The 21059-nt window shown below is 47.1% G+C and overlaps 1 protein-coding gene across 5 annotated transcripts in view; it reads right to left on the reverse strand.

Moving 5' to 3' along the window:
• Positions 1-21059, reverse strand: part of RAP1GAP2 (RAP1 GTPase activating protein 2) — a 191363-nt gene that overhangs the window by 64317 nt on the left and 105987 nt on the right. The gene's annotated exons all lie outside the window — the stretch shown is intronic.

Consider the following 21059-nt stretch of genomic DNA (forward strand, 5'->3'; position numbering starts at 1 on the left):
TCAGCCCCAGGATGAAGCCTCCAGAAGGAGTCATGTTTGGAATATTTTCAACCCAACAGTGAGGCCAAGGAGTCCAACATAAGTAGCTTTCCAACTTTAGTAGCAACACAGCCCTCCAGGGACCCTGGCCAGGGCAGCCATGGGGGCTTGAGTTCCAAATGTGCCTGCCCCTGTCCCCTGCCTCCAGAGCACCTCTTTGGGACCCTGGAGCTTGTGAGCAAAGCCTGAAAACGACCCAACTGCAGCCTCCAGGAACCTGGAGAGATTTTTTTTTAAATCTCGAACTATGTAAATCCAAATCTTTAACCCACTTTGGTGCCAGCCTTTGTAAATTCCAGGTAAAGGCAAAAAGGAGAAACAAGAAGTGGAAAAGGGGGGCGGGGGGGGGGGGAGTGGCTAAAAGCTCTGCCCTAACAAAATGCACACAGAGAGCTCTCAGCAGCTTCCCCTCCATAGAAACAGCTACACTGTCTGGTCACAACATCACTGCCCACATCGGGGCACTGGCAAGCCGTGAGTTAACGAGCACCCAGAACATAGTCCTCAGATGAACGGGCAAGAAAAGAAAAGAAAAGAAAAGAAAAGAAAACAAAACAAAACAAAACAAAACAAAAGAAAACAAAAGAAAACAAAAGAAAACAAAAGCAGTGATAATGAAAAACGAGGATATCTTGTCACTCCTTTACGCAGAGGTAGGGCATCCCTCCCTTCCTCCACAGGCACCAATGGGCCAGAATCACCAGGAGCCCCCCGGCCCTCAGAATTCCCAGAGAGAACCACCGCGGGAAGAACGCTTGAGGAGTCACCTGGCTTCAAATGACCTGTCCCAGATCAAAGCTGGCCTATCAGAGGCAAGAGTCTCTGACCCACCAGCAGTTTGGGCTTAAGGGTCTGGAAACCCCACCTGTGAATATACAGAGTGGATGACAAGTTTCACCACATCAGCACCCCTGACCAGAAGGAGCTGTCAAACACACATCTCCCAAACCTATCCTCCCCACTGATTCTGTGCATCCTTCTTAGCTCCAACCTCCAGGAGACCAAGATTCCTGGACAGAAAGAATTTATACAAATCAATAAGGGGAGAAAGATGAGTAGGAAGAGGACGAAAGGGCAGAAACCATCAACATTTGCACGCACAGACTTCTGACCCAGCAATTCCTCTTCTAAGAATCTGGGCTATGAACACACTTCCATGGGAACACGAGGATGAATGTTCACCGCACCACTGTTTGGGTTACGATGAGCTACGTTCAAATACCACAAATAGGTGTCAATATGTTAAATAACTTGGATGAAATGGACAATTCCAAGCAATACACAAACTACTGAAACTGACTCAAAGAAACGGCAAATCTAAATATATATATATATATATATATATATATATATATATATTTCATAAAAAAAGAAATTGAATTAGTAATCAAAAAGCTACACAAAGAAAGCCCAGGTCCAGATGGCTTCAGCTGTAAATCCTGCCATTAGAGAAGAAGTAATACTAATTCCTCAGAAACTCTTAAAATAGGAGAGGGAACACTTCCCAACTTATTCTAGAAGACTAGTATTACCCCAACACCAAAACCAAAGTCATCACAAGAAAACTACAGACCAATATAGTTCATGGATATAGACACAAAAATTCTCAAAAATACTAGCAAACTGAATCCGGCACCTTCTAAAAAGAATTATACATCATGACTGGGTGGGACTTATTACAGTCATGCAAAGTTGGTTTAACATCCAAAAATCAATGAATATAAAAACCAGAGGAATAAAAGCAAAAACTGTATTATCAACTCAAAGACTAAAGAAAGCATTTGACAAAATTCAAAACCCTTTCTTGAGTAAAATTAAACACACATACATACACACACACACACACACACACACACACACACCAAACTAGATAGAAGGGAAATTCCTCAACATGATAAAGGGCGTTTACCAAAAAAAAAAAAAAAAAAAAAAAAAAAAAAAAAAAAAATCACAAGTAATAATATTCTTAATAATGGGAAACTAGATACTTTGTCCATAAAAGAAGGTATAAGACCAGAATATCCACTGTCATCATTTCTGTTTATCATTGTGTTAGATGTTCTAGCCCGAACAGTTGAGCAAAAGAAAAAAAAAAAAAAAAAAACACAAAAAAACTATATAAAAGGCATCCGAACTGGAAAGGAAGAACTGAAACTCTCTATTCACATAATCTTATATAGAGAAATAAGGAATTCACTAAGCAAAACTTACTAAAAATAATACAATAAATGAGTTCAGGACACAAGACACAAGATCAACCTACCAAAAAAAAAATTGTTTTGCTATATACTATCGATGGACAATGAAAATAAAATTAAGAATTCCATTTTAATAGCATCAAAGAGAATAAAATACTTACATGTAGATTTAACAAAATAAATGAAAAACATATACTCTGAAAAGCACAAGACATTGATGACAGAAATTAAAGAAGTTAAAAACAAATGGAGATAAATCCCATGATCACAACTAGAAGGGTTGGTATGATTAGGAGATCTACACCCTCCAAACTGATCTGCAGATTCAACGCAATCTCTATCAAAATCCTAGCTGAATCCTTTGTAGAAATTAAAAAGTAATCCTAAAATTGACACTGACATTCAAGGGGCCCAGAACAGCCAAAAGAACAAAGTTGGAGGACTCATACTTCCCAATTTCAAACTTACTGCAAAGCAAAACAATCAAGACAGTGTGGTACTGACACAGGATACGCCTGTAGGTCCATGGAATGAAAGTGACAGTTCAGAAACACATCCATAGATCTATGGCAATCGGTCTTCAACAAGGGTGCCAAGACTATTCAACGGGGTCTTTTCAACAAATCATGTTGGGAAAACTAGATAGCCATGTGCAAAAGAATGAGGTTGGACCCTTAGATCACACCATCTACTGAAATGAACTGAAAATGAATCAACAACCTAGATATAAGAGCTAAAATTATAAAACTCTTAGAAGAAGGAACATATGGGTTGGCTCAGTCAGTTGAGTGTCTAACTTTGGCTCATGTCATGATCTCACGGTGCATGAGTTCAAGCCCCGCGTCTGGCTCTGTGCTAACAGCTCAGAGCCTGGAGCCTGCTTCAGATTCTGTGTCTCCCTCTCTCTCTCTCTGCCCCTCCCCCACTCATGCTCTCTGTCTCTCTCTGTCTCAAAAGTAAACATTTAAAAAAATGTTTAAATAAAATAAATAAAACTCTTAGAAGAAGAAAACATAGGAGTAAGTCTTTGTGACACTGCATATGGAATGGATTCTTAGATATGACACCCAAAGCATAAGCAGCAAAAACAAAAAACAATAATTTAGATTTAATTTCACCAAAATTAAAAACTTTTGTACTTCAACAGACACTCTCAAGTGAAAAGACAACCTCACAAAATAGGAGAAATATTTGCAAATCATATATCTGCCCCTCTCCCCCACTCGCAGTCTCCAAAATAAAAAAAAAATTTTTAATAAAAGATTCGAGATGCACTGCTAAGTGAGACAAATGGAATTTAGGTGATCCCATTTTTTTTCAATTAGATATAAAAAACCTATTTGTGTGTGTGTATCCCCTATATGATATACACATAAAGATATCAATATACAGGTATAAAATACATAGATATGCATAGGTATGTAGGTATCGATACAGATAGATAGGTCTGATGTGCATACACACATCACTCATCCAGACAAAAAATACTAACTTGAAGGATAAATGTCAAAATAAGTTATGGGTTAAGGATATTTTTTTTCCTTTTTTCTTTTCAGTATTTTTTAAATTATCTGCAACAACTATAAATTATTTTTGGAGTAACTTGTTACCCAGCAATAGTTTTTAAGGCTTCGACACACAGCAAAAGCTCTGGCATTCCTTTCTTTGCTTCCCTCAGCCCCTGCCCCAGGCCCTTCTCTCGTCTTCGTTACCGGGTATCCAGGGACACAAGTACACTGCCTTTGGTGTCCACAGAAAGCCCCTGGATTCGGGCCAATTCATTCCCGGCTCTGACCGTGGCTCTGTGGATTACAGACTGAGGCTCTCCCAAATGACCCTCCTATCCAGTTTACTCTCTGTTATCCATGAAAAGCGGCAATCAAAAGATCTTTTGTGGGGAACAAAATACGTATTTGTGTGTTCTTAGACAATGCCCTTGTATTGTCTGATCTGTTAACCCCAAATCATTAAGCACCTGCAAGGCACGGACTAGATACTGCAAGTGCCAGGCGAGGACTCCAGGGTATTTCATCTCAATTATTAGACAAAGCTGCTCAGCATTGTTACAGATGACCAGTGTCACAGTGGTTCAGAGGAGGCATGAAGCACTTCTGGCTGGAAGGTCAAGTGTATGAGTTCTCTACTCCTGTGTGACAAATGACTCCAAAACTTAGTGACTCTAAATTTCTTTGGCTCAGGAATGCAGAAGTGGTTTCATTGTACGGTTCCAGCTCGGAGTTCCTCAGGTGGCTACAGTCAGGACATGAACGGGGGCTGCATCACCTGAAGACCTGGTTGGGGCTGAGGGATCTGCTCACAAAGCTGCTGCCAGGAGGCCCCATCCTCCATCACACACACCTCTCCAGAGGCTGCTTGAATGTCCTCAAAATACTGCAGCTGACTCCCCCCGGAGTGAGTGATCTGAGAGGCAAAGCTACAGCACCTCTTACGACCTCGTCTGTGAAACTGCACACCATCCCTTCCCCCTTGTCCTATTCATTGGATGCGAGTGCCCACAACCACACAACCAGCTCACACTCAAGGGGGGGGGGGGGGGTGGAATTAGCTTCCACCTCTTGAGGAGGGAAGTATCAAAAAATGTGTGGACACATTTTAACACCACCCCATCAAGGAAGGCTTCTGGCGAGAAGCGGGATCCCACTAGACCTTAAAAGATAAACAGAAATCACTTTGAAATCACTTTGCTAGGGAGGGGGAAGAGGCCATTACAGGCAGTGGTTACTGTGTGGACAGAGGTGGATAGATGAAGAAGCATGATGTGTGCTCAATGAACAGTGAGTGGATCAACAAGGCAGACAGGCCTTTCAAGGCTCACGTGAGGGCGAAGTGAGAACGTGGACAGGAAGTACCAGACGGGGCCTGGTCCAAGGCGAGCACGCAGTTCCTGCTGGTAGTTGCTATTTACCACTTAGAAAGCTTGCTCTGGGGGGCGCCTGGTAGCTCAGTCGGTTAAGCCTTGTTTAAGCATCCAACTTTGGCCCATGTCATGATCTCACGGTTTGTAGGTTCAAGCCCCACATCGGGCTCTGTGCTGACACCTCAGAGCCTGGAGCCTGCTTCGGATTCTGTGTCTCCCTCTCTCTCTCTACCCTCCCCCGCTCACAGTCTCTCTGTGTCTCTCAAAAATAAACAAACATAGAAAAAAAAAACTAAAAAGAAAGCTTGCTCTGGAAGTGAGCTGTGTCCTTTTGAGAGATGGTCTGGAAGCTTTAGGACAGTTCCGGATTTAGAACACAGCTTTATCAGTCTTCCCAGAGGCAGTGTGTTTAGATTACTGTTAAAAATGGGTTTGCGTTTCCCAAGTGAGGATGCTGGGGCTGGCACAGATGGGAGGCTGAGGGCTGAGATCCGGCCTCGGGCCTGAGGAATGCACTGGGCAGCGACTCCTGCGTGGACAGAGCCCAAGAGCAGAGAACAGTGGCAACTTGGCCTCAGCTGTGCCGGCCCCACTTCTCGGTGACTCACTGAACTTTCCTATGGGACAGTCCAGCCATGGCAAAGAGCAAGTCTCTTTTTCCACCCAGAAGCAGGGTGACTCAGGCCAGCCGGGAACAGCAGCTGCGGCCACTCACACCTACCGCCGTCCACACCCCCGAGATTGCATCACACAGCCAAGAGCACACAGAACGCACTCAATAAATGCTTACTGACTCACTAGCACTGTCCCGTAGGCCCTTCAAGACAGAATGAAGTCCCGCCCGAGGCATCCTCAGGAAGGGAATTCCCCCTCCATCAGGAAGCCAGCATTGGATTGTCACAGAGAAATGTAATTCAGTCTCCTCATCAATAGCATCCGCTCAGCTGTCCCATTTATTATTAGCAACAACGGTTGCCACCCAAATCCCAGCCACAGCCAGCGTGTCCCCTTGGGCTCCCCTTTAACAGCCAGTCAAGTAAGCCATGAGATAATCACAGAGAGCCAGCGCTCAACCAAGGAAGTCACAGATTGGGCCCCAGGCTTTTGTTTGGATTCCACCCTGTCCTCTCCACCTCCCAATATAGAAAACATCAGGCCTTCCTCTAGAAGGGCAAAGCGAGTCCTTGGGGGTGAACACAGGAGGAGGTCTACGGCAGCAGGAGCAGAAGAGAACAGCACCTGCAAGGTCAGCCTCAAGAAATCCTCCAGACGCCCCTCCTTGTTCACTTGGGTGTCAGCCCCTGCCCAGGCAACGGAGAAGCAGCCATGAAGGAGCACAGTGTAGGAGGCCACAGACCTCCATCTCGCTGCCCTGCGCCCTACCTCCATCTGGTCCACAGCAGCCCTACATCTGGATGCGGCCTTTCCCTGCAGACAAGCAGCCACCTGTTCTTTCCTTCTTGCTATATCTCAGCTGGGGAGATCTCCACCAGCACTGCCCCCTCTCTCTCCCTCATCCTCCCCCGACCCTACTTGGAGAAGGGACACTCACTGCCAGCCACCTGCTGCCCATAGGGTCCCTGCTAGGCAACCTGCCCTAGCTCTGAGCTCCTTTCTTCCCCTCCTGGAGACAGGATGTGTTTACACGTGAACGGCCTTTCTACAACCCCTGCCCAGGACGTACCACACGCCCGCTGCTCACAGCACAGGATGGTGTCGTCTGAGCACCTGCGCCTGGGAGTGGGCTGCGGTGGGGTAACGTGAGCCAGTCCGCAGAGCCTGGCAGAGCACCCAACACAACACGCTCGTGCACGGTAGCAACTGTCTCCTTGTCCCTGCCTATCTGAATCTAGGACACACCAAAGAGGCAAAGGTGTGTCGACGGCAACAAGAGACATGGAAACAAGACAAGGATGGAGGAGAAGGTGCTCCCAGGAAAATGGGATGGAGACATGGGCTGGGTGGTGCTGGGGGAAGAGGGAAACAGAGCAAGCTTCCTGTCCCCATAGGCAAGGAAGACACTGCAAAAGAAAAGGATTTCTGGAGAATTTTGTAAAGAGATTTTTGGAAGGTTGGGAGAGCTAAGGAACACAGAGTACACCCCCCACAGGGAGCCAGACAGGATATGTCCCATGGCTGCCTAGCCAGAGCGCAAGTCTCACTGCTCTAACTCTGCTGCTGGTCTAGAGGTCCCCCTCCACAGCGCGGGCAGGGGGAGGGGGCCAGCTGGCCACCAGCCTAGCTGCCAAAGCCTGCGGAAAACGCTGGGGATGTTCCCCACAAGAAGACAAAGGGTAGGTTCACTAGAATAGGAGATCCTCATAGGCAGGCCCTTGATTTCGTTCACTGCTATGTCCTTGGGCCTAGAATTGCCTGGCACATAGGAGATGCTCCAGGAACACGTGCTGAATGAGAGACTGATTACTCTGCCAAGCAAGCCAAGAACGAAGCAGGCGGTGGAGGCTGAGTCTTCGGCTTAGGAGTCTGGGCTAAAGAGGCCAGTGCTGATGCCAGTAAGTACTGTCTGCTCTTTGGCCACAGACTGTATCCCTCATCCTGGACAGCCAACCCTACCCCCAACTGGCACCTCCAGTAAGTTGCATCCAGGCACAGGGAGTGCTCCATGCAAGCCTCCCTCCCCTTCTCTCTTATCCTACCTTTTTGCTCCTCTTTCCCTTCTTTGGGCTCCAATCCCACCAATTCATATTGAGCACAGCTCCTCAGCTGCTGGCGCCTGGAGACACTACTTCAGCGGTGTCAACTTGGGCCAGGAGCCTCCAGGGGTCTTTATTTTCTATGACAACCGTGATACAACAGAATTGCCTGAAGCGCTCGTTGAAAAACAGGTTTCGAGCCATCTCCCACCCCAAGCTTCTAATTCCTGGCCAGAGAAGCTCCATTTATAACAAGTTGCCAGATGATACTGATACTCCTGGTCTAGAGACCACACTGAGAACCACTAACTTGTGGAATTCATTGTACTTAATGAAGGTGATGTGTGACAGGGACCAACCTGGCCAGAGCAGAGGTGGAACAGCATCAGGAAGAATGGGAAGATGGCTGGGTTCTTATGGAACATCTTAAAAATTAGGCAGAATTCTATTTAAATCTCCAAGGATTCGAAAATGCAAATGACTACAGGTACCAAGCAAGTAGCATAAGAGTGAAGGGCTAAGTGAAAAGATTGATTCAATAATCAAAAAACTTCCCAAAAAGAAAAGTCCAGGATCAGATGGCAACATGGTAAATTCTAACAAACATTTCAAGAAGAATTACCACCTGGGCACCATGCTGGGCTTAGAGCCTACTTAGAGAAAAAAAAAAAAAAAAAAAAGGAGGGGGAGGGGGAGGATGGGGAAAAGAAATGGGGAGGAAGGGGAGGAGGAGGAAGTAGAAGAATTACCACCAATCCTTCATAAACTCTTCCAGAATATATAAGAGGAGGGAACACTTCCTAACTCATTATCAAAACCATACAAAGAAACTACAAGGGTAGGAAACTACAGACCAGTATCCCTGCTGGATACAGACGCAAAAATCCTCAACAAAACAGTAGCAAACCAAATTGAACAGCGTGCCATATGCCATGACCACATGGGATTTATCCCAGGAATGCAAGGTTGGTCCAACATAGGAAAATCAAGGTAATACATCATATTAATAGAATGGGGGGAGGGGGGAGGGACACATGATCATCTCAACTAATACAGAAAGAGCACTTGACAAAATCCAATAATAAAAATACTCAGAAAACTAAAAATAGAAAGAAACTTCCTCAATATGATAAAGGACTTTTTTTTTTTTTTTTTATAAACCCAAGTCATGCTCAATGACACTGAAAGCATACTGAAAACTTATCCATAAGACCAGGAACCAAATAAGGATACCCACTCTCACCACTACTATTCAGTGTACTAAAAATTCTAGCCAAAGCAATTAGGTAAGAGAAAGAAATAAAAGGCATCCAAATTGGAAAGGAAGAAATAAAACAATCTCAATTTATAGATGACATGAACCAATATGGAAAAATCCAAAGAATACACACACACACACACACACACACACACACACACGCACGCACGCACGCACACGTTACTAAAGCTAATAAAGGACATTTAAAACCGTTTGTCACAAGCTCAACAAACAAAATTCAGTTGTTTTTATATATGAGCAATGAGAAATCTGAGAAGAAAATTAAGAAAACCATTCCATTTACAATAGCATTTTTAAAAATCTACTATAATTTTACCAAGGGGGTGAAATATTTGTACCCTGAAAACTACAAAACAGTGATGAAAGAAATTTAAAAAGACATAAATAAATGATACGACATCCCTTGCTCATGGGTTGGAAGACAATATTCTTAAAATAGCAATACTACCCAAAACAATCTAGAATGCAACCTCTATTAGAATCCCACTTGGATTCTTTGTAGAAATTGAAAAGCTGATCCTACAGCTGATCTGGAAACTCAAGGGAAAACATTCTGCCAAAACATTTTTTTTGTAGTACAATTGAGTTACATTAGTTTCAGGCGTACATTTGACTAGTTTACACATTTTGCTATGTTCACCAACAAGAGTAGCTACCACCTGTCCTGATACCTCACTATTACTACAATGTCACTGACTGTATTCTTTATGCTGCTGTCCTTTATCCCCATGAGTTACTCATTCCATAACTAGAAGCCTGTATCTCCCACTCCCCTTCACCCATTTTGCCCAATCCTCCAAACCCCTCCCAAAACTGATGGCAACCGTTAGTCTGCTCTATGTATTCATTAGTCCGATTCTGCCCTTTGTTTACTCATTTGGGATTTTTCAGATTCCGCTTATGAATAAAATCATCTGCATTTGTCTTTCTCAGTCTGACATTTCACTTAGCACAATACCCTCTAGGTCCATCCATGTTGTCTCAAATGGCACAATCTCATCCTTATGGCTATGTGATATTCCACTGAATACATATATACCACATCTTCCTTATCCATTGGTTAACAGACATGCCGTTTTCACATCTTGGCTATATTGTAACTAATGTGGCAATAAACACAGGGGTGCATGTATCTTTTCAAATTAGTGTTTTCGTATTCTTCTTCATAGTGGATTTACTGGATCATATGGTAATTCTATTTTTAATTTTTTGAGGAACTTCCACTGTTTTCCACAGTGGCCGCACCAATTTACATTCACACTACCAGTATATGAGGATTCATCTTTCCCCACATCCTTGCCAACACTTATTATTTCTAGCCATTCTGGCATGTGTAAAGTGACATCTCATTGTGGTTTTAATTTGCATCTTCCTAATGATGAGTGAAGTTGAGCATCTTCTCATGTGTCTGCTGACCATCTGTATATGTTCTTTGGAGAAATATCTGTTCAGGTTCTCTGCCTGTTTTTTAACCAGACTGTTGGATATGAGTGGTTTGTTTGTCTGTTTGTTTTTTTATTTGAGAGGCTGGGGTAGGGGAAGCATGACTAGGGGAGAGGGATAGGGAGAGAGAATCCCGAGCAAGCTCCACGCTCAGCACAGGCCAGACATGGGGTTCGATCCCACAACCCTGGGATCATGACCTGAACTGAAACCAAGAGCCAGACACTCAACTGACTGAACCACTGGGTGGGTTTTTTAAATTTTTGGTGTTGAGTTGTGTAAGTTCTTTTGGATATTAACCCCTTATCAGATATATCATTTGAAAATATCTTCTCTCATTCACTAAACTGTCTTTCTGTTTTGTTGATGGTTTCCTTTGCTGTGCAAAAGATTTTTTATTTTTATGTCATCCCAATAGTTTATTTTTGTTTTTGTTTCCCTTGCCATAGGAGACATGTCTAGAAAAATGTTGCTATGGTCAATGTCAGAGAAATTACTACCCGTGTAGTCTTCTAGGCTTTTTATGGTTGCAGGTCTCACAGTAGGTCTTTAATCCATTTTGAGTTTATTTTTGTGTATTCTGTAAGAAAGTGGTCCAGTTTCATTCTTTTACATATAGCTGTCCAATTTTCCCAACACTATTAAAGAGACGGTCTTTTCTCCATTGTGTATTCTTGCCTCCTTTATCATAGATTAATTGACCATGTAAGTGTGGGTTTATTTCTGGACTCTCTATTCTGTTCCATTGATCTATGTGTCTATTTTTGTGCCAGTACCATACTGTTTTGATTACTACAGCTCTGTAGTATATCTTGAAATCTGGAATTGTGATACCTCTAGTTATGTTCTTCTTTTTCAAGATTGCTTTGGCTATTTGGAGTCTTTTGTGGTTGCATACAAATTTTAGAATTATTTGTTCTAGCTTTGTGAAGAATGTCGTTGGTATTTTGGTAGGGATTGAATTTAATCTGCAGATTCCTTTGGGTAATAAGGACATCTTAACAATATTAATTCTTCCAATCCATAAGCATGGAATATCTTTCCATTTGTTTGTGTCATCTTTAATTTCTTTCATCAATGTTTTATAGTTTTTGGAGGACTTTCACCTCCTTGGTTAAGTTTATTCCTAGGTATTTCATTCTTTTGGTTCAATTGTAAATGGGATTGTTTACTTAAATTCTCTGCTACTTTGTTATTAGAGTATAGAAACACTATCAATTTCTGGGTATTAATTTTGTATCCTGTGACTTTACTGAATTCATTTATTACTTCTAGTAGTTTTTTGGTGGAGTCTTTAGAATTTTCTTGGTATAATAATGTCATCTGCAAATAGTGACAATTTAACTTCTTTACCACTTTGTATACTTTTTTTTTTTTTTGTCTGATTGCTATGGCTAGAACTTCCAGTACTATGTCAAATAAAAGTGTCAAGATAGGACATCCTTGTCTTATTCCTGGTTGTAAAGGAAAACCTCTCAGTTTTCCACTACTGAGCATGATGTCAGCTGTGGGTTTTCATATTTCTCTATTATATTGAGGGATTCTTATCCTTCTTTTTGTTGATGTGGTTTATCACACTGACTGATTTGCGATTATTGAACTATCCTTGCATCTCCAGAATAAATCCCACTTGATTGCGGCGAATGATCTTTTTAATGTATTGCTGTATGCAGTTTGCTAATATTTTGCTGAGGATTTTTGAATCTATGTTTACCGGGGGTACTGGCCTATGGATTTCTTGTGGTGTCTCTGGCTGGTTTTGGCATCAGGATAATGCTGGCCTTGTACAATGTATTTGGAAGCTTTCCTTCCTCTTCTACTTTTTGGAATAGTTTGAGGAATACAGGTATTAACTCTGATTTGGCCAAATCAGCCCACAAGACAAGTTCCAAGCTCTGCCCTGTACAATAGGAAGCCAATAGGAATGTCCCTGAGCTGGAAAATGGGATGATGTAGGCAAAATTTTAGCAAGCCCCAAGGTGTCCTCTGTTGGGCACCCATGATGCATCAGGCACTGAACCAAGCACTTCACAAATGCCACGACAGAAGCCTCACAAGTGCCCAGGGAGTGGGTGAGAGGGTGGGAGGGTCAGAGCGGTTAAGCGACCTGCCCAGAGTAAACACCCAGTAAAGGCAGAACCCAGATTCAAGTCCAGGTCTATCTGGGTTTGCCAACTCCACATCTCACGCACATGTCTGATGGGCATCTCAGACTTCACAAGCCCCAACGGAACTCCTGTTAATGTTCTTCCTCGAAAGCCTTCCTCCACCCATCCTGAAGCTCAGGACAAATCTCCAGGGTCATCACTGGATTCTTTATCCCTCCTCCCTCACCCCCAATCTGACTGCAAGTCCACTGTCAAAATACATCCCAAGTCTGAGCACTTCTCCGCATCCACCCTGCCTCCACCAGGTCTCACTGTCCCTCAGCAGGACCATGCAGCGGCCTCCACACCAGAGCCTCCCTAATCAGCTCCCCATGTGATAGCCACACGGTCTTTCTGAAAGATAAAGCAGACGACACTGGTCTCCAGCTTAAAACCCTCCAACAGGGGTGCCTGGGTGGCTCAGTCAATTGTCAACTCTTGGTTTGGGCTCAGGTCATGATCTCACGGTTCATGAGACCAAGCCCCACGTTCCGCTCTGTGCTGACAGAGTGAAGCCTGCTTGGGATTCTCATTCTCTCTCTCTCTCTCTCTCTCTCTCTCTCTCCCTCTCTAAATAAATAAATAAATAAACTTAAAAACTCCAACATGCCACTCCACGGCCCTGCCAAGGTGCAGGGGGTTCAGGCCATTTCTGTTTAGTCACAGGGTCACCAGGCTCACCCCCTGTCCTGGAGCTAGCAGTGGCACGGCCTCAGACTTGGAGGACGCCTTAGCCCTACCCCCAAACAAGCGTCCTGTCACTGCCCACACTCATCCCTAAACTGTCACCCTCAGCTCTCCTAGAGAAAGGAGGGTAACACGGCCCACTCCAGCCCACAGCACACAGATCTGTGAGTGAGGAAGAGCCCAGCAGTCCCACTCTCACCCAGTCAATCCAGGACCCCCATGTTCCCTAGGACGGTACAAAGGTCCTGGCACAGAAGAAACAAGAGATCCACGGAGCCTTCAAGGACAATCTGGCTTTGGCAGGAGAGGACCTTGACTCCTCACGCCAGCCAGGAACATTGCACACACACCACTACCTGGTGCACACTGACTGCACGGCTCAGGGGCTCTGTGACAGGACGCAGAGCCCCTGCCAGGGCCATCCGGGGCGCCACAGCACAAAGGGGAGAGGGGGCTGGACCTACAGGGCAGGCCTGGCCAGCTCCGAGTGTGCACAGCCAGGCAGAAGCCCAGCAAGAGAGTCCCTCCTCACTCTCTCACCTGGGCACCCCACCTGCAGCCGGCCGTGGGGCCCCTCAGGCTCCAGCACAGCGCCTACAAGCCTTGTCAGACTCGCACAGAGATGAGCCCCGCCCGGTCCCCTGCCGGGACCCCATCTCAGATCTCCAGGCCAGGGAGGAAAGGCTCTTGTCCCCAACTCTGTCCCGCGGCCTCCCACAACCCCCTCCACACACATAGTCCCCACTGTCCCTGATCTTTGTCCCTCCTTCCCCTGAGTGACAGGTGGCTTCCATGCCCCATGGCAGGTCAAGAGCCACCAGGGGCTCCCTGCCAGGCAAAAGGAGAAGGGGGTCTGGCTGCTCGGGCAGCAGGGCCTGGCCAGGCACTCCTCCACAGCCTGGGACACTCACCAAAAGATTCTTCAAGAAATCCATCATCTTCTACCCGTGCCTTCCCCTGCAAGTTGGAGGGGCCTGTCTGTCTGCCTGAGCACCACTGTAGCTGTTGCTGCCACAACCCCAGCAGCTGGGCTGCTGACGTTGGACAACTTCCTTAAGATCAAACAAGGAACTGCAGGATTTGGGTGTCCGCCCGGAGCTGTTATTCCACATTGACTAGCCCTGACCTTTGACCCCTCCTCTGCCAGTGCCATTTTCCTGGGAACCCAGGGCTGGCGGTCATGTGTCATAAGAGCAAGGGGTGCCTCCCAAGGGATGCATCCTGCCAGCAGGTTGTAAGAGGAGGCCCACTTGGGGGCCTGGGGGATGGAAGGCAGGACCCCCCCATGCACGGGGCCTCAATGTTCTCATCTGTGAACTGGGAAGCCCTATATATAAGGAGAGTAAGAACAAAGTAAAAGAAAGACAGCAGGTGTCTGCGACTTTAAAGGCATTCTCGTGAACCCCACAGACCCTGAAACGTCGCCCTATTCAAAGGTTTGAAGCCACACCTGAAAAAGTAAGTGGCTCCTTTCCAGATGGGGCTTGTACGAGGAGGGCAGCGGCACAGCAAACTGCTTTCTTTCACAAAGAGCCTGAGGGGTTGGTTTTTTGGTTTTTTTTTTTTAGAATCATTACATGCATTTCTTCGGTTAAAAAACAAAAATTTCAATGTGCTTTCAAAAAGAGAGCAGTCCTCATGACCTACGTTTATCCCATAAGAAAAATTAAAAACAAATAAAGCAAATGGCTTGGACAGATACACTTGGCCTCCACAGCTCAGGGCCCAGAGGCGCCAGAGTGCTGTGCCATTAATAAGAACGTAAGTGTGGGGAGCGAGGAGCCAGGCCCCAGAGCTCAGCCCAGGGCTCACCTGGGTCTCAGAGTCTCTTTCTAATACTAATAAACATATTACATTTAATATCCACCCACAACCCCCGGTCCCATTCCAGCTTTGGGCAGAAAGCAATGTCCCTGGCTCAGAAGGAGAAGAATGAATTTTTTTAATTCCTCCAAAAAAGGCGGTGTGGCGTGGGGTAGCTCTGGACTTGCTGTGGCAGACAAGGTTCTAACTCGTGGCTCTGCTGCTATAAGCTGTCACTCACCTTCTGAGCCTTAGTGTCCATATCTGTAAAATGGACAGATCTGACCCACTTGGCAAGGTGTTTTAGAACAGGATTGGGGTGTATATACTGTGTCCCATGGAGGACGAAACACAAAGACCTTCAGCCTTTTAGTTGATAGCATGAAAAGTACCCCAGCACCCGCTCAGCCCCACCCAAGAAGCTGATCTGGTCCCCGCCTTCCCTCCCCTGACCCAGCCCACCACCAGGCACAAGACTCATCTCCTTTCCCCAGCCCAGCCCCACCATGCTCCTGCTTGAGCTTCAGGAAATGTCCCCAGGGGCTGGAGGAGGGCACAGCTCAACTGAGGTCAGAGAAGGCCTTGGCATGGGTCCATCCCTGGGGGCTTCAAGTGACACTGGAAGTCATAAGGGGTGGGGGGAGAAGGGCAGAGTTCTAGGATGTGCACACAGTTGTAGGAGGCATGAGCTAGGGAGAGCCCTGGCTGCAGAGAAGGCTGCCAATGTCCCTTCCAACTCTTAAGACTTTGATAGATAACCAGTCTCCCTGCCCCTGGGGAAAGGTACCCAGAGTAAGGCTCCTGCCTCTTCAACATCCTCCCTGCTCCCTCCTGCACCTGCTTCCGGCTCATCTGCATTCCTGCTCGGAGCCAATGAGTCATTTAGCTGAGCCCTCACCCCGCCCTGCCACACCCACTCCTGCAGGCCAGCTCCCCAGGATACCCTCCCCAGAATACTTCTGCAACCCCCCTGCCACAGCACCCCAGCGCCCAGGGAGCCTCGTGGTCCAATCCCCTGCCTCTGCACAGGAATGCATTCAGAGGCGGCAGCAGTGAGGAAGGAGACAGGGAACTAACTGATTCCCTCTGAGCCAAGCACTGGCTTCAGGCAGGGCACCCAGTGAAGATCAGCCTCAGTCCCTTCTCTTACCTGCTCCCCTCTATTTGGTTGACTCCTACTTGCCCTTGAAGCCTTAGCTTGCAAATCACCTCTTCTAGGAAGCCTTCCTGGCTTCTACCTCTCCCCCAGATGGTACACCCACAGCATCCTGCATATGCCCTATGGAATCACTTCTTGCTCTGTATTTTAATTTGTTTGTCGCCATCACCCCCCACCCACCGAATTCATCTGTAATCTCAGCACCTGGCACACAGGTGCTCAACAAATACTTGCTGAATGAATAATCAAATAAAAGAACTGAGTTCCATCTAGTGACTAAGAGAATCACCTAAGTAAATAATCACAACCCAATAAAAGAGGGGGAGTAATGGGGATAAGCCAATGCCTGCATGGATGCACAGAGGAGTGGGCAACAGCTATGCTACAAAGGAAGGACTTTCCAGAAAGGAGTTACTCTCCCCATTTCGCAGTAAGACCACAGCGATACAAGAAAATCAAGTCCTGAACCTAAGGATGCACAGTGGTAGAGCAGGAGTCAAGATCCAGGCCTAGGATTCGTTCCCACTACCTCCCATTTGAGTCTTAGGATAATCTAGTTGGGGAGGAGGTGGAAAATGAAGCTCAGAGAGGTTAACTGACCTGCTTAGGGTCACACAGCCTGTGAGGAGCAGAGCCAAGTGTATCAGGTGAAAGAGGGGATAAGGTGGGAGAGAATGGAGAGGAAGAAGGGGAAAGGGTGGGGGGAAAGGTGTCTGCCTTTGCTAAACTCGAGAGGGCAGGAAAGAGGCTGTGGGCAAGGAGGCCCACAGTGCCTGGCAGGATCATGAGCAGCGGTGGCAACAGGACCACACCCTGGTGGCCTCTCCAGAGGGACAGGCAGGGCCGAGACAATGAGTCCTGAGGACAGCAAAGCACAGAAGAAGGAACGAGGGCCAGGGAGACAAACAGCCATGCTGGTGGAACAAAACTACCCACTGACCACGGGGAGGTCGGTGGGGGGGTGGGGGGGGGTGGAGATTAAGGTCTGAGCAAAACTCCCCTGTCATATTAGCCTCCATATCTTTGAAATGGGACCTCTCTTCCTTCTACACCAGAAAATCCACTATTAAGGATGCCCAACGGGGGCACCTAGGTGGCTCAGTCAGTTAAGCTTCCAACTTCAGTTCAGGTCATAATCTCATGGTTTGTGGGTTCAAGCCCACATCAGGCTCTGTGCTGAAAGCTCAGAGCCTGGAGCCTGCTTCAGATTCTTTGTCTCCCCCTCTCTCTCTGCAACTCCCCCACTCATTCTCTCTCTCTGTCTCTCTCTCTCTCTCTCTCTCTCAAAATAAATAAACATTTAAAAAAATTTTTTAAAGGATGTCCAATGGTAATAATTTGATTACAAAATATCCTGCCTATAGCAAGTTCACCTGGACCAGCACAGTTTCCTTCCCTACCTGGCATTTTTCAATAGCAGCTGTGGTCCCAGAGAAAGAGCACCAGAGTGGGAGTCAGACAGACCAGCATCCAAATCCTAGCATAGCCACTGGCCAGCTATGTGACCTTGAGCCCCATTTTCTTCATTTGTAAAACTGGAATGATGATCCCCACCTTCCCGGGTGCTTCTGATGAAATGAGATGACAAACGTACATGCGCCTAACACAAGGACAGCAACTGATCAACAACATCTGCCAACTCTGAATCTGTCGAGTTTATAGACTACCTTCATGATGGGAGCAGGTGACATTTACGGGGCTCTTGTCTTATGTGCCAGGTCCTGGACTCCAATCCTCATGACCACCTCGGAGGCCGTCACTATTATTATCCCCACTCTACATGTGTGGAAACTGAGGCTGAGAGAAGAAATAACTAGGTCAACAGCCAGCATCGGCGAGACAAATACAGTCAGCCTCCAGAGTCCAAGTTCTGAACCAGCACTCTAACAGGGCCCGGGGGCATTGTTGGGATCAGCTGGTGGGTATACACGCAGCAGAAGGCTCGGGGTCCAAATCCCACCTGTCCTTCCCTAAAATCTTTCTGAAAGCCCTCGGCCAGAATTCCCATAGCACTTGATTTGATTTGGGTACATATCATATCCTGTTTCCTCCTAATGGCTAGGTGACTGGCTGATCTTTCCTCTCAATTAAAAACTCCTGGCAGGTAGAAGCTATGTCTATATACACCAGATTTCATCAAACCCAAAAATGACCTCCATTGTAAGATACACATTATTTTATGTATCACTAACAAAGCAAAAATACCACCGGCCACAAACTCTGGCATGCATTGGCAGTGAGATGCAGCCTGGTTTCACAGACGTGAAATGGGGGTTTGTGGGGGAGTGTATCTTAGAAGCGATGAAATACAGTAGTAGCTGCACAGTAATTATTTGTACTCAGTAATTATTTCTTGGGGCAGCAGAAAGAATACTAAACTTGAAATCACAAGCCTCAAGTTAGTGTCTTACCAGCTGGCTAAGGGGAGCGCTACATGTACCTCTCTAAAATTCAATTTTCTCATCTATGAAGTCGGGGAAAGAATTCTTCCCTTCCGAGGTAGTTGTGAGAACCAGAAGCGTTCAAGAAAATGCTTCATAAACTGTAAAGCACTGTCCCAGCTAAAGTATAAGCAGGATGTACAGTGGATGATGAACACCATCAGTGGTTACAACCAAGGCGGGGAGGCCCTGTGGGTGTTTGCAAGGGGCACTGCCTTGGGGCAATCCAGGCCCATTTTCCAGGAAACACCTGAGGCTCCTGCTTCCAAGATGTCCCTACCTTGGAACAAGGGCATGGCACTTGTTCCCAGGCCTGCACTGGTTAAGGAATTGTGAAGTCTACACAGTAGAGGCTCTCCAAGCCAGCCTTTGGGGTGCCGGGCTGTAGTGCTTCTGGACCTGGTCTAGTCTGCGGCCTGAAACTCCGAGGCTTCTGAACAAAGGTGGGCTCAGGTTCAGGTCCAAGGCTCCCAGTGGGGGACTGGACAAACAGCTGTGTAAATCTCATGGGGTTATCAAGTTATAGGCCTGCAAAGGGTGAGCCGGGCTGTCAGGCAGCAGCCTACACGCAGGAAAGTGAGGAGTCAGCCTGGCTGTGGTCTCATCGGTGGCCACACTGTGGCCCTCTGTTTCTGTCTATCCTGAGGAATAGGAAATATACCAGCCCTGAGGCTGAGAGGGTGGGAGCAAAGGGCAGCGTTGGCCTCCAGGAAAACCTCTGCTTCCCCCCAAGTCTTCTTGTCCCTGAAATGCAAAGTGTCCTGAGCTCCGTGGCATTTCTCTCTCCTAATTGCCACTGGTGGGTGGGTGTCTGGCTGGGTGTCAGAGACGTGGCTCCCCCCCTCCATCACTCTTTGGTGGTCTTTGTTCCCCAGGCAAGGTACCTGCACAAACCAGGGCACCTTCCAGCTCACCCTCTCCCCGTACGCTTCCTTCCCCTCTCCCTCTCTCTGCTCTCCCTCCTGCCCACTTTCCTGCTGGCTCTCTGAGAGCAGAAACTGCAGCCGTGCTGTCCAGCACACCTGGACTCTGGGTTTGTAGAGAGGACGGCGGAAGCCTTCTGTACCCTGCCTCTCCCCCTCGCCCTCCACTGAGTAAGTTTTAAGAACCAGGCACTCCTGACCTGGTGCCAACGGGCAGCCTCCCCCGGTCCTGGCCTTGACCTGTACCTGCGAGAAAGGAGAGGCTGCAGAGGCTGCCACTGGGCTCACCCATTCAGAGAGAAGCCACCCCAGCCCCGACACGGGACCTGCACCCTCCCCAGCAGACCCTGCTCCCCTTCGCTTATCTCAGGAGCTGTCCCCTGCCCTCCCGTGGGAGTGTCTCTGCCCTCCTGGCAGGCTAGCACTACCTCAGGGAACCATGAACACACCCAGCTACCACCAGGGAGAGTGTCCTCATCCTGCCGGTCTCTTGGCTGTGACCAGAGCTCAGCTCACTTATCTCCAAAATAAAGACTCCTCCTGGTCTCACTCCCTAACTCACTCTGAAGCTTGAGGCAAGACCGAGTTGAGGGACACCAACTTCACACCATTTCTAAAGTAGGAGGCACCGTCCACCACGACATATACCACACACCAACCAGCCTTCTCAACAGGCCTCTCCTAGCTCTGTGCCTCAGTTTCCACTCTCACTCAGAGTATACAGGAGCCGCCCTCCCCGCCACTGGGGCCAAGCGGTCACCCCAGAGGCACCTGGCTGCTCCCAGAGCCCTCCTCCCTGGGAGGTGCTTCCAGCTGTACAACCGCTGCTCTGAGACCAAGAAGAAAAAAGAAGCTCTCCACCCCCCAAGCCCAAACCAGCCCTGTTACTAAGTGGCAAGAGCGAGGTTTAGAGATTATCTAAGTCAGAATTGCAATTATCCAGGCTCTTCCTGTTAACACTGCCCTCCATCCAGGGCAACAGATCCCTGGGATTTGGCTGAAGCCAGTCCCTTGCCTAACACAGAGCAGGTTCTCATCAGATGCACTGGACTGAAAACGGAATAAATCAATACATGTGTTTGTGCCGCTGGGTTTGGCTAAGCGAAGGGCAGTATCAGAAAAGAAGTCATAGGAGATGGGTAACTTTGGGGGCTCGTGCTCCCAGTATGCCTGAGAGATGCCATCTGAGTCATCCCACCTCAGCCCTGGTGGCCCCTAAAAGGCCCAACTGTCTCCTCCCTGGAGGGAGAAGGCAGAAGGAAGTCTGGGGGGCTCCACCCCCCTCCTTGCTGAGGGTTTCGTTTCAGGCTAACCTGCAGGAAGGGGACATCTGCAAATTGCATGTTCTTTCCCTTCCCCATCTTCCAATTAATGATTACCTAAATAAATGCTTCGGTCCCGAGCGACT

Source organism: Panthera leo, chromosome E1, assembly GCF_018350215.1.
Source record: "Panthera leo isolate Ple1 chromosome E1, P.leo_Ple1_pat1.1, whole genome shotgun sequence".
NCBI lineage: Eukaryota > Metazoa > Chordata > Mammalia > Carnivora > Felidae > Panthera > Panthera leo.